Genomic DNA, 11505 nt, shown 5'->3' with positions numbered 1-11505 from the left:
TTCAATGAGCCCTGGTGAATGCAATGTGCTTCAGGGAAGGCTAATATGAATGCACAAAGTCCTTATCCTTTCTGAAGGAGTTTATGGTTTAGTAAGAACTATCCACCCAACTTTAGATACTTTTGATTTAAAAATTAGTCATTAAAGATTGTGGGTAAGATTATACTGTGAACCAAAAAATGTTTCAGGAAGTGTTTGGGGGAGAAAGGTTAAAAGCAGAGTTTAGAAATGAGTACTGTCATTTACATGAGATATCGTGAGGGACACCACTATAATTTTGGCCATGGAAATGGAAGTCAGGGAAGAGAACAAAATATGGTAAAAACTTATTTGCCATAAGGGTCTTGTATGCATAGGATCATCTAATCTTCAAAATAATCCTATTATGTATTTTTAACCTTATATTAGAAATGAGGAAAGTGAAGCATAGAGATCTCAGTTAACTAATATTCCCAAGTCTTCTGACCCCAAACTCATAATTATGTCACCAGCACATGATATTACTGTACTGAAGGAAGAAATAGTAGTAAGGTGATGAACTCTAGAGGAAGATAGGAAGTGGAGTGAAGCCTGGGCAGCCAAGAGAATGGCAACTCCATTGACAAGAAGAGGGAAGTCAAGAGTTACTGATTTGAGAGCAGGGGAAAAATGATTCAGTTTTGGTTATGTTAAATTTTTAGTGGAACGTTCAGTTATATTTGTCCACTGGACCATCAGATATGTAGAAATGAAGCCCAGGAGGAAAGTCAGAAGTCACTGAAGTCGTGTATACACATGAGTGGGAGAAAAAAAAAGGCTAGCAGCAGTGGCCTAGAATCAGTACCACAGTGTGTGCAGATATCCGGCAGTAGACAACCTTTGAAAACATAGTCAATATACATAAAGATCTGATTAGATAATGCATAAGAGTCTATGACCATGCTACCCTGAACAAGCCCAATCTTGTCAGATCTTGGAAGCTAAGCAGGGTTGGGCCTGGTTAGTACTTGGATGGGAAACCACCAAGGAAGACCGGATGCCGTAGGTGTAAAAAACAAAAAAGGTATTGTAAGCTAACAAGATCCTTGCAATTTGTGAGGTCAACCAAGGGTTGCTTCACCTAAAAAACAAAACAAAACGATAATGCATGAGAAAAAAGTTCACTATTACAGCTTTTGGTTAAATCATGGGAGAAATATGTATGCCTCGGTAAGTATTATAAGCATAATTAACCTATTCAGAAGCAGGAAAAAAACTCAGCCTTCAAAAATAAGAATTATCTGATAAGGGGTTAATATCCAAAATATATAAAAAACTCATACAACTCAATAGCACACACACACACACACACACGTGTGCACACACACAAAACAATTAAAAAATGTGCAGAAGATCTGAATAGACATTTTTCCAAAGAAGACATAGAGATGGTACATTAAAAGATGCTCAGAGGGGAGGGGAATTGCAGGGCTGGGAGAATGGGGTGAAGGGTTAAAGAAGTACAAATTAGTAGTTGATAGCTGGTCATGGGGATGGGGAGCACTGCAGAGGGAATGCAGTTAGCATTAATAGGATGGCTAGGTGAAGGGCCAGGGGAGGGAGGGAGAAATTGGGGAGATCATTTTATGAACTATATAGATGTCTATCCAAAGTACTGTATACTTGAAACTAATTTAAATAAATAAATTTAAAAAAAATCAATGCAAAGAAAAAAAAAAGATGCTCAGCATCACTAATCATCCAGGAAATGCAAATCAAAACCGTAATGCCATATCACCCCACACATTAGAATGGCTATTATCAAAAAGACAAAGATAACAGATGCTGGTGAGGATGTGGAGAAAAGGGAACCTTTGTGCACTGTCAGTGGGAATATAAATTAGTGTAGCCACTATGAAGAATGGTATGGAGGTTTCTCAAAACGTTAAAAGTAGAACTACCATGTGATCCAGCAATTCCACTTCTATTTATCTGAAGAAAATGAAAACACTAACTTGAAATGATATATGCACTCCGTATTTATTGCTGCATTATCTATAATAGCCAAGCTATGGAAACAACCTAAGAGTCCATTGGCGGATGAATGAATAAAGTAAATGTGACACACACAATGGAATGGTATTCAGCCATAAAAAGAAAATATTGCTATTTGTGACAACATAAATGGACCTTGAGGGCATTATACTAAATGAAATAAGTCAGATAAAGACAAATACCAGACGATCTCATTTATGTGGCATCTAAAGAAAACCCACAAAAAATCATGGATGTAGAGTACAGATTGGTAGTTGCTAGAGACAGTTTGTGGGGTTTGGGCAAAATGGATAAAATGGGTCAAAAGGTACAAACTTTCTGTTATAAAATAAGTTATGGGCATGTAATGTACAGCATGATGACTATAGTTAATGATATTTGAAAGTTGCTGAGAGCAAGTTAAAAAGTTCTCATCACAGAGCAAAAAATTCTGTAACTATGGTGACAGATGTAACTAGACTTACTGTGGTGATCATTTCACAATGTATGCGAATATCAAAACTAATGTGATACATGTGAATTATACCTCAATTAAAAATAATTAAAAATATATAACAATTAAAGAATCTCACCTTAGTCCATATAATATATTTTTTTCTAGTGTCTGAATTGAACTGGTCGGTAAACTCTAGGTTTGATGGCAGGACAGACAGCTGTGAATTGAAGTAAATCTTGTGAATATGCCATGAAGTAGTAAAACTAATTTTAGGGAAAAAATTCAAGTATATGTGGAAATGTCAAGGAGGCAGTTTGATAAATGAGTCTGAAGTTCGGAGGAGAGTTCTGGGATTGAATGTCATTGGCATGAGTAAAGTATATAAAGCATGACATTGACTGAGAACATCAGGGAAAGAGTATAAATAAAGATGAGAAGGCCCAGGACAGAGTCTTAGAGCACTGCAAACAGTTAGAGTACCAACAGAGAAAGAAGTGCCAGCAAAGGAGACTCCTCGATAGTAAAAATGGACAGTATTATCTCAGAAATGAAGAGTTTTAGGGAGATAGGTCAATTGGAATGAATGCTTCTCAAAGGTCGATTAGGTTAACAGAAATGACCATTGGATTTGGCAACATGAAGATTATCAGTGATGTTGTAAACACAGTCTCAAGTGGAATAGCAATGATGGAATCCCAGTTGAAGAAGACTAAGGAGAAAGTGAGGTGAGAAGGCAGAAATGGGTCAGAAGCTGAAGAAGGTTATAAGGTCAAGGGCCTGCTTTTTAAATGAGAGACACTAGAGCATGGTTACATGCTCACAGGAGTGATTTAGTAAAGGGAGATTTATGATGCCGGAAAAAGAGACAAAAGTTACAGGAGCAAAATCCTTGAGAAGATAAAGAGAAGATCTTTTCCAGAATACAAATGGAGGTAGTTGGAATGGAGATAACAACTCATGTATTTTTTCTGTTAAAATATAAGGCAAGTCTATGGCCATGCCACCCGGAACATGCTCAATCTCATCTGATCTCAGAAGCTAAGCAGGGTCGGGCCTGGTTAGTACTTGAATGGGGGACCACCTAAGAATAAAAAAAAATATATATAATGGCAAATGTTGAGAAAGGCAGTCACGCATAGCCTATTGACCCTTGCATAACTGCATAAGAGTGTGCCATGGGCCTGGAACATTTTCTTTCATGGAGATAAGGAGCCCTCATAGCCTGTGCCGGGCATATAGACTTGTTTGGAAATATCCTTTTCTATTTGGGGCTTGAAGTATATTTCTTTGTTCTGCTAAACGTGTGTGCATGGCCAACCCCACTGCTATATCGGTTCCTGGTAGGAAGGGAAGGATGTCCTTCACCTGCAGCATGGGAGGGGTGTGTGTGAATGATCTCTCTGTGTCAGCTTCAGGGCAATATGCTCTGGCCCCAGGGAACTGACACTCACTATTCAGACTGATCTTGCTCTATCTTTTTTCTTCATGACCAAAGTGTTGTCCCATCCAGTCCTGTGTGTGTTGTGTCTTTCTTGGCAACTCCAATACCTGCAAACTGCAATGGGTTGGCATCTTGGTACTGCTGTTCCTGGTGGTAGGCAACAGGTGTCACTTGCTTGACAGTTCGGTGCATTGAGCAAAGTCACCAATGAAGTACATTATGGCATGGTGGAGACACATAGAGTTGGTCAGTGCAGCCATGCTAGGGTAATGCTAGCTCCCAGAGTGGGTGTTGGCTGACTGTGATGCTGGCCTCCCTTTGGCTGAATGGGATAAATGTGATGCAGATAAGCTCCCAGTCAACAAGGATAAACTTGTGTGACAAATGAGGGCAGAAATGTAAGAGGTGGGTCCTAAATATTTTTTTTAATAAAAAAAAATTTGGTTTCTAACCACTTTTACACTCCCATACCATCCTCTGACTCCACATGCCAGGAGCTGCAGATGACACCTGAGGATGAATCAAAGGTCCCTGTGTAGGAAGATCTGTCTGATCCGGGTTGCTTAAAAGCTCCAAGTAAGACCTGTTTTCACTCAACACAAAACCACTGATGATGTTGCTCAAACTGTAACTGATGAAATGAGGTCCTTCTCTGAGAATGAAATAAGAAAACTGAAAGACAGATATGATCAGAGGCCCAGGGAGTCTCATGTGGCTTGTTCAGTACCCAGTTTAATAAGGAGGCCTGGCCAACCCGATGTCTCAGATTGAGTGGCTCTATATACTCAGAGGGGAAGTTAACCACAACATGCCACCCCTTCCAACCCTGCCTCGCTGAAGCATGTTTTTTCCCACATCGAACAGGCAACCAATGGGACAGAGATAGAGATAAGCCCGTGTTGCCTTTGATCTGAATTACAAAGAGTATGAGAACAGTATTCCCAACAACAGGGACTTCCCTAAGACTAAGAGCCTCTGGAAAACCATTCATAAAGCCATAATGCATTTCAGATAAAAGCCCAAAATACCTGACTGACTATATTAGGGATCCTCGACCCTTGGGCTGCGACCAGTAACAGCCCGTGGCCTGTTAGGAACCAGGCTGCACAGCAGGAGGTGAACCGCGCTAAGTGAGGAAAGCTTCATCTGTGTTTGCAGCTGCTCCCCAGTGCTAGCATCACTGCCTTAGCTCCACCTCACATCATTAGGCATTAGATTCTCATAGGAGCACTGGTCCTTGGTGCAAAAAAGTTGGATACTGCTGGACTATAATGCTCTACCACAGAGATTGTGGAAAGTACAATGGAGGTCTTCATGGGACAGAAGCCACTCCAGTGGAAGACCCCATTATCTCTGTTTTTGTCCCCTAAAATGACCATGGAGGAAGCAGTAGAAAAGCTCAACACAAAAAAGTACTTACAAAATATAGTCAGTCATCACATTTGGTTGTATGATAACAAATAACTGGCAAACCTTTGAGGTGTATTAGAAAATTAATAACATAAAACTATGGCATGATTTAATCCTCTTGAAATATTTTTAAGAAATCTATAATAGCTGTTTGTCATCTAGCTGTTTATCATTTAGAGGTTCATGAAATTCCCTAAAATCAGAGTTTAAAATACATAATACGTGGTTGTATACTGTAAAGCTAGAGAGTGAAAGGTTTGACACAAACATTCAGGCCATGGCAACTGTGTATCTACCACACCAATCCAGGACTGTTCAACAGTGGGATTCTGCTCTGTATGAGAAGTAACTTCTATTTTGTTTAAGGCACTCTTCATTAAGAGTTTTCTCATATTCAACTAAAGCTAATCCTGACTGACATGAAGGGATATGGTATGAACAGGTAAAGACCTTTAACATATACATATCATTCTGATGAGAATTAGGAAATCTGCTTGAGCAAATTCAAAATCTGGATAGAAAAATGAAAGAACAAAAGTAGAAGCTGTAACTTTTGGCAATTCAGGGAAGCCATGTGGAGACAAATCTGATGAAGGCATTTCTTAGAGCATTTTACACAGTCTACTGGTTTTTATTCAGTTAGAAAGAAGAAATGGGATAACACCAGTGTAGATCTCACTGTATTTTTAAATAAGTCAAATTTTTTTGCCAGATTTCAAGGGCCAAACTTGTTGGGAACTTAGATGAGGCTACTTTGGCTCATTATACCCAGCAGAATCACTCCATGTTTCCCTCTCAGAAAAGACGTAGCTTTTTAGAAAACTCTGAGCTGAGATTGTTCTTAGGGGCAAATTAAAAAGTCTTTGTGGCAAGTGAAACCTGCCTAGAATAGAGGGAAAAATACCTTCAACTGAGAGAGGAAATTAATGTATCAATGGATTATTCTGTCATGTGTCTCTGCAAATATTGTTTCCTCATCATTTCTTCCTTTGCTTTTATATAGATCACTTTGTCATTTTTCGAGACTTCTTCCTTAGAACCCTCATTCTTCCCTGATGAAATATATACTTTAGTTATGTATGAAATTTGACAACAATGACAGTTTGAGTATATGATGCTTCAGATCTCATCTATTCCTCATTTCAGTTCGTGTTTGATAACTTAACATTTCTAATTCTTCAGCAAATATTTCTTTATTAAATTGCCACTTCTGATTTCTTCTTTGAGCTCTTTTTTCTGTGTGTGCAATTCTGTTACCAACTCATCTTTGATCTTTATCTATGGTGATTTGTTTCAGTGAGAATGATTATGAAGACTGTTGATGTAAGAAATGTCCAAACCTGTAGATTTTTTTGAGTTTATTTGAGCCAAACTGATGACAATTTCTTGGAAGCAAAATCTCAGTGGATTGTGAAACTGCTCTGGAGAATGGCAGTTCTGCAGCTTATTTTATACAATAGAATTAAAGGAGGAGATGTAAGGAGAGTTACACGAAATCCATTGGTAGTAGATTAAGGAAGCGGGAGAAAGCAAAGCGGGCAAATCTCTGGGACTGGATAAAAAGTAAAACGTAGAGACACATACTTCTTTGACATGAGTTGGTCCAGGCTAATTAACATTTACAGCACAGAGAGATGGTATGTGGGGAACAAGATAACAATGAGGTGTTCTGCGGTCTCTTGCTCTGGTATGTAGGTGTGCCCTAAGGGGTCTGGAAAAGGAGATACTTTGACATTTCAAAGGTATGTTATCTTAGATGCAAAAAGACAATAGACAGGCTCACTTGAGGTAAAGACTGCCCTTCGTTAAGGAAGCTGCAGGCCTAGGACGTGATTACTACCCACCACAATCCACTTTAGGTTAGTCATTTTTACGTTCAGACTATCCTATGCAGTTACTTTCGTTCTCCGAGTTTGTAGGGTCTACCACATTGGCCTCGCCTGAGCTTGTCAGGTTAAGTATGTGGCCCCTTTTTCGTTCACAAGATGTTTGAGGAATTTTTATTATTTACTGTACAACCAACCTGTTTCTATCTAGGCCTTATTATTAGGGCGAATCTGGCAGGAATTCTAGCCACAAAGAGTTGTCCCAAGCATGGGGCCTCAGAGGCATGGACTGGATCAACTTTTCCTGGAGCAATTGGAAACTTCTCAGATCAAGAGGTAATTGAAGCAAGGGAATTCAGAAGTAGGTACCAGCAGAAGAATATCAAGCATCGGGTCCAAGGAGCAAGTTCTAAGCCAAAAACTGTAAGTGATGTAAGGATTCAAGAACCAGGTTGACCAGGACACTTTACTTTCTGGCTCCTGGGACACCTCTTTTCCCTGGTTCAGATGATTTCTTTGCTGTCTTCTCTTCCTTTACCTGTCTCTTAAATGTAAGAATGGTTCTGTCCTTGGTTCTCTTTTCATACTATTCATACCCTCTGAGTGATTCAATTTACTGAATATCTGCTATGTGCCAGGCACACTGTTCTAGGAGCAGGGGTTATAGCAGCTCTGATGGAGTTTTTGTTCAAGTGGAAGACACAGTCAGAAAAAATATATAATTAAGCAAGGTAATTTCAGATAATGATAAGTACTGGGAAGAATGTAACACAGGATGATCTAATTAATAGAGCATGGATTCTACAGAGTAGAGGGACCCTTCATGCAAAATATGGGGTGAAATTGCCCCAAAGGAAACAGTTGGTGTGCAGTTTCCAGACAGAGGGAAAAGCTAAAGTAAAATAAAGTTGATATAATCAAGGAACAGAAGGCGAATGTGACTGGAGTGCTTTTAGAAAGGCAGAGAATGGAAGGAAATAATTTTATTTTATTTTTTTGTGAGTGTGATAGAAAGCCATTGGGGGTTTTAGGCAGTAGAGCAGCAATATATGATTTGCATTAAAAAAATTTTTTTTTTGGTTATTTTTAATCTTTTTTATGTTCAACATATTACAGACAGAAAAATATATAAAACTGATATATACATTAATGAATTATTAAAAGTTGAACATCCCTGTAACTCCCACCTAAGTCAAGGTATAGAATTTTGCCAGCCACCCCAGATGCCCCTTATATGTGCCTCTTCTTAACTGCAAGCCCCATTCTACCCTCTTAAATTAACAACGATCAACTTCTTGCTTTTCATTATAATTTTATTACCCATGTATGCATCCCTAAACCTTATCATTTAGTTCTTTCTTTTAAGTCTCTTTTAATATGTGGGTTCCTCCTCCATATCTTTTTATTTTTTCCTCATATCTTATTTGTTGAGGAAATCAAATCATTTGATCTATATGGTTTCTTTGATTTATGCAGATTGTATCATAGTATTTTTAACACATTTGTTTCTCTGTCTTCTGTACTTTTAGTACATTGAAATGCTTAATTTTGTCAAATGCTTTTTCTATATTGAGATAATTATATGATTTTTATCTTAATTTTGTTAGTGTAGTTTATCAAATTAATTGATTTGTGGATGTTGAAATATCCTGCATCCCTGGAATAAATTCCATTTGATCATGGCGTATGATCCTTTCAATGTATTTCTGAATTTGGTTTGTTAATATTTTGTTCAGAATATTTGCATCCAAGTCATCAGGGATATAGGTCTGTAACTTTCTTTTCTTGTAATGTCATTGTCTGGCATTGGTATCAGAAATTTCTTTAGTTATAGTTCTGGAGGCTAGATCCGAGGTCAAAGTGTCAACAGGGTTAGCTTCTTCTAAGGGCTATGAGGGAAGGATCTTTTCAGGCCTCTCTCCTTAGCCTGTAGATGGCTTTCTTCTCACTGTTTTTTTTTTCACATTATCTTCTCTGTTCTTGTCTGTGTCCAAATTTCCTCTTCTTACAAGGACACCAGTCATATTGGATTAGGGCTCATTCTTATGACTCATTTTAACTTAATTACCTCTTTGAAGACCTTGTCTCCAAACATAGTTATATTCTGAGGTACTGGGAGTCAGGACATCAACATAGGAAATTTTGAGAGAACACAATTCAGCTCATAGCAATCACATATATTCTAATGGCTCCAAAATCTCTATCCATGTCTCTTGTCCAGATTTTTTTTTTGAGCTTCAGGCCATGTAGCTTAATTCTTCTCTGACAGGTACACTTTCCCACCATGTATATATTCTCAGTGGTTAGTACAGTTGGTTAGATGAATAAGTTACTTAGTCAGTAGTTGGATATGTGCTCCCACAAAACTTCAAACATAACATGTCCAAAATTGTACTTATTTTCTTTTCCTTAAACTTGTTACTCTCTGTATTCATTGCCTTGGTAAGTGGCACATATATAGTCACTCAGTTTCCCCAGTCAGAAATCCAGGGTTATTATAAACTCTTTTCTCTTATGTGCCATCTCTAAAAAGTCATGAAGTTCTTTTGTTTTATTTCCTTAACATATTTTTTGTCTATACCTTTTTCTCCACCTGTGACTGCTACTTTCTTGATTCAGAGCCCCTCTTTATCTCCTACTAGGATTTTCTCTCCTCCGTTAAATTAAAATTGGATTTGTTTATTTAGGAATCTATAATAAAATATAACATGGTTCTATATTCAAAAGTTCTAGTGGAATGTCTGTTCTCACTCCTATCTCTCATCCTCCCAGTTCATGTTTCTGGAAACAATTATGTTATTAGTTTCTAGTGTTTCCTTCCAGAGTTATTTTATGCATATGTTCTTCCATGTACCGCATGCATATTAAAAGCATAAAATATATGTGTTTGTCCTTTTTTTTCTTAAATATTGGCACATACTACCTGTTGTTCTGCAGGGATTTTTTGTAATTTATCAACTTTTGGAGATAATTTTCTATTAATACATAAAATAGTTTTTTATAGTTTTAAAGTATTTCATTTATGGCTGACTATTGAACATTTAATTGCTATGAATAACCTTGATTATAACCTTCCATACATGTGCAACTGTGCCCATTGGATCATAGGATAGATTTCTCCAAGTGGAATTGCTGAGTCGAAAGGCATGTAGATTTTTAATGCTGACAGATGTTGCCAAATTGCTCTTCAATTTGTCTTTTGCAGTGCTTTTAAGTGATCTCTCTGCTTTGATTTCACTCTCTGTAATGCTGCCAGAGGCAATTTATAAAATGAAATGCTAATCATGTTACTTTGCTTCTTAAAACTCATCAGTGACTCCCAATTACCAAAAAAAAAAAATCAAAAAAAAAAATCCATACTCCTTGGTATAGAAGACATAATTCTCCTTTTTGGGTATTTGCTCATTTAGCCAGGTTCACTTCTCACCGTTTCTTTAGGTACACTTAACACTCTAGTTAAACTACTTCATATATCTTGTACAAGCTGTGTTTTATGCCTCTGTACAATACATGCTATTTCCTCTGCTTGGAATACCTGCTCATCCTTCAAGACTCAGTTTAGTTGCCTCCTACTCAAATGGAGTAGAACACACCTTCCTGCTACCACAGCGCCAGGTACATATCTCTAAGATTGCCATATGTTACTGAATAGTAATTTCCTTTCATATCTGTTTCCCCTAGCCTGTCAACTAAATAGCTATAGAATTGATTCCACACAAAGAGAATATAAAAGGAATGTAGAATCCAGTCAGGCAATAAGATTTATTGAATCCAGTCAACTTGTGAAGGAAATTAGCTGTAGCCCCAGGTGAGATAAAGCATATTATCTGCCCAAATGAGATGATAAAGAAATCAAGAGAATTTATAATGAAAATTGAGTAAACATGAAAAGTGAAAGACTCCTAGGGGAAGGATTATGCCAATATGTCCAGCCTCCTACTTCACACTTTTGTCCAGAAATATCAGACTACAGTATATAATTGTTCCTTAGACTAACCATACTTATTGTACATGTTGTGCTCTCTGCTTGGAACTTCCTTCTCTATTTTAGCTGTGTGACGAATGCCAGCTCTTTCATCAAAATCTAGATCAGAGGTTAATTTCCCTGGAAAACTCAGTCCCTAGAACTGAGAAATCATTTCCTCTTTTCTAATACTTGTGAAGTTTGAACTTTTTTTTTTATTGTTTTTATTGTAATTTGTTTATTCGCATAGCTATTGGCCTTTCCTAGCAGGACCAACAGTTCTTTAGAGAAGAATTATATTCTATTCATTTTTATATCTTCAGTATTTTCAGGGCAGTGTTTCAGACATAGTAGTTGCTCAATAAATGTTCAGAGCATAGGCTCTGGAGTCAAACTGCTAGTTATCAAAGCAAGC

General features: G+C 37.6%; 1 pseudogene; it reads left to right on the top strand.

The window, feature by feature from the left end:
• Positions 1-908: 908 nt before the first annotated feature.
• LOC120595170 (uncharacterized) lies at positions 909-1027 on the top strand (annotated as a pseudogene).
• Positions 1028-11505: the final 10478 nt, after the last annotated feature.

Source organism: Pteropus medius, unplaced genomic scaffold (genome assembly GCF_902729225.1).
Source record: "Pteropus medius unplaced genomic scaffold, Ma_sr-lr_union100, whole genome shotgun sequence".
Taxonomy (NCBI): domain Eukaryota; kingdom Metazoa; phylum Chordata; class Mammalia; order Chiroptera; family Pteropodidae; genus Pteropus; species Pteropus medius.
Note: the sequence above shows the minus strand (reverse complement) of the source record. Positions and strands in the feature narration are given on the sequence as shown.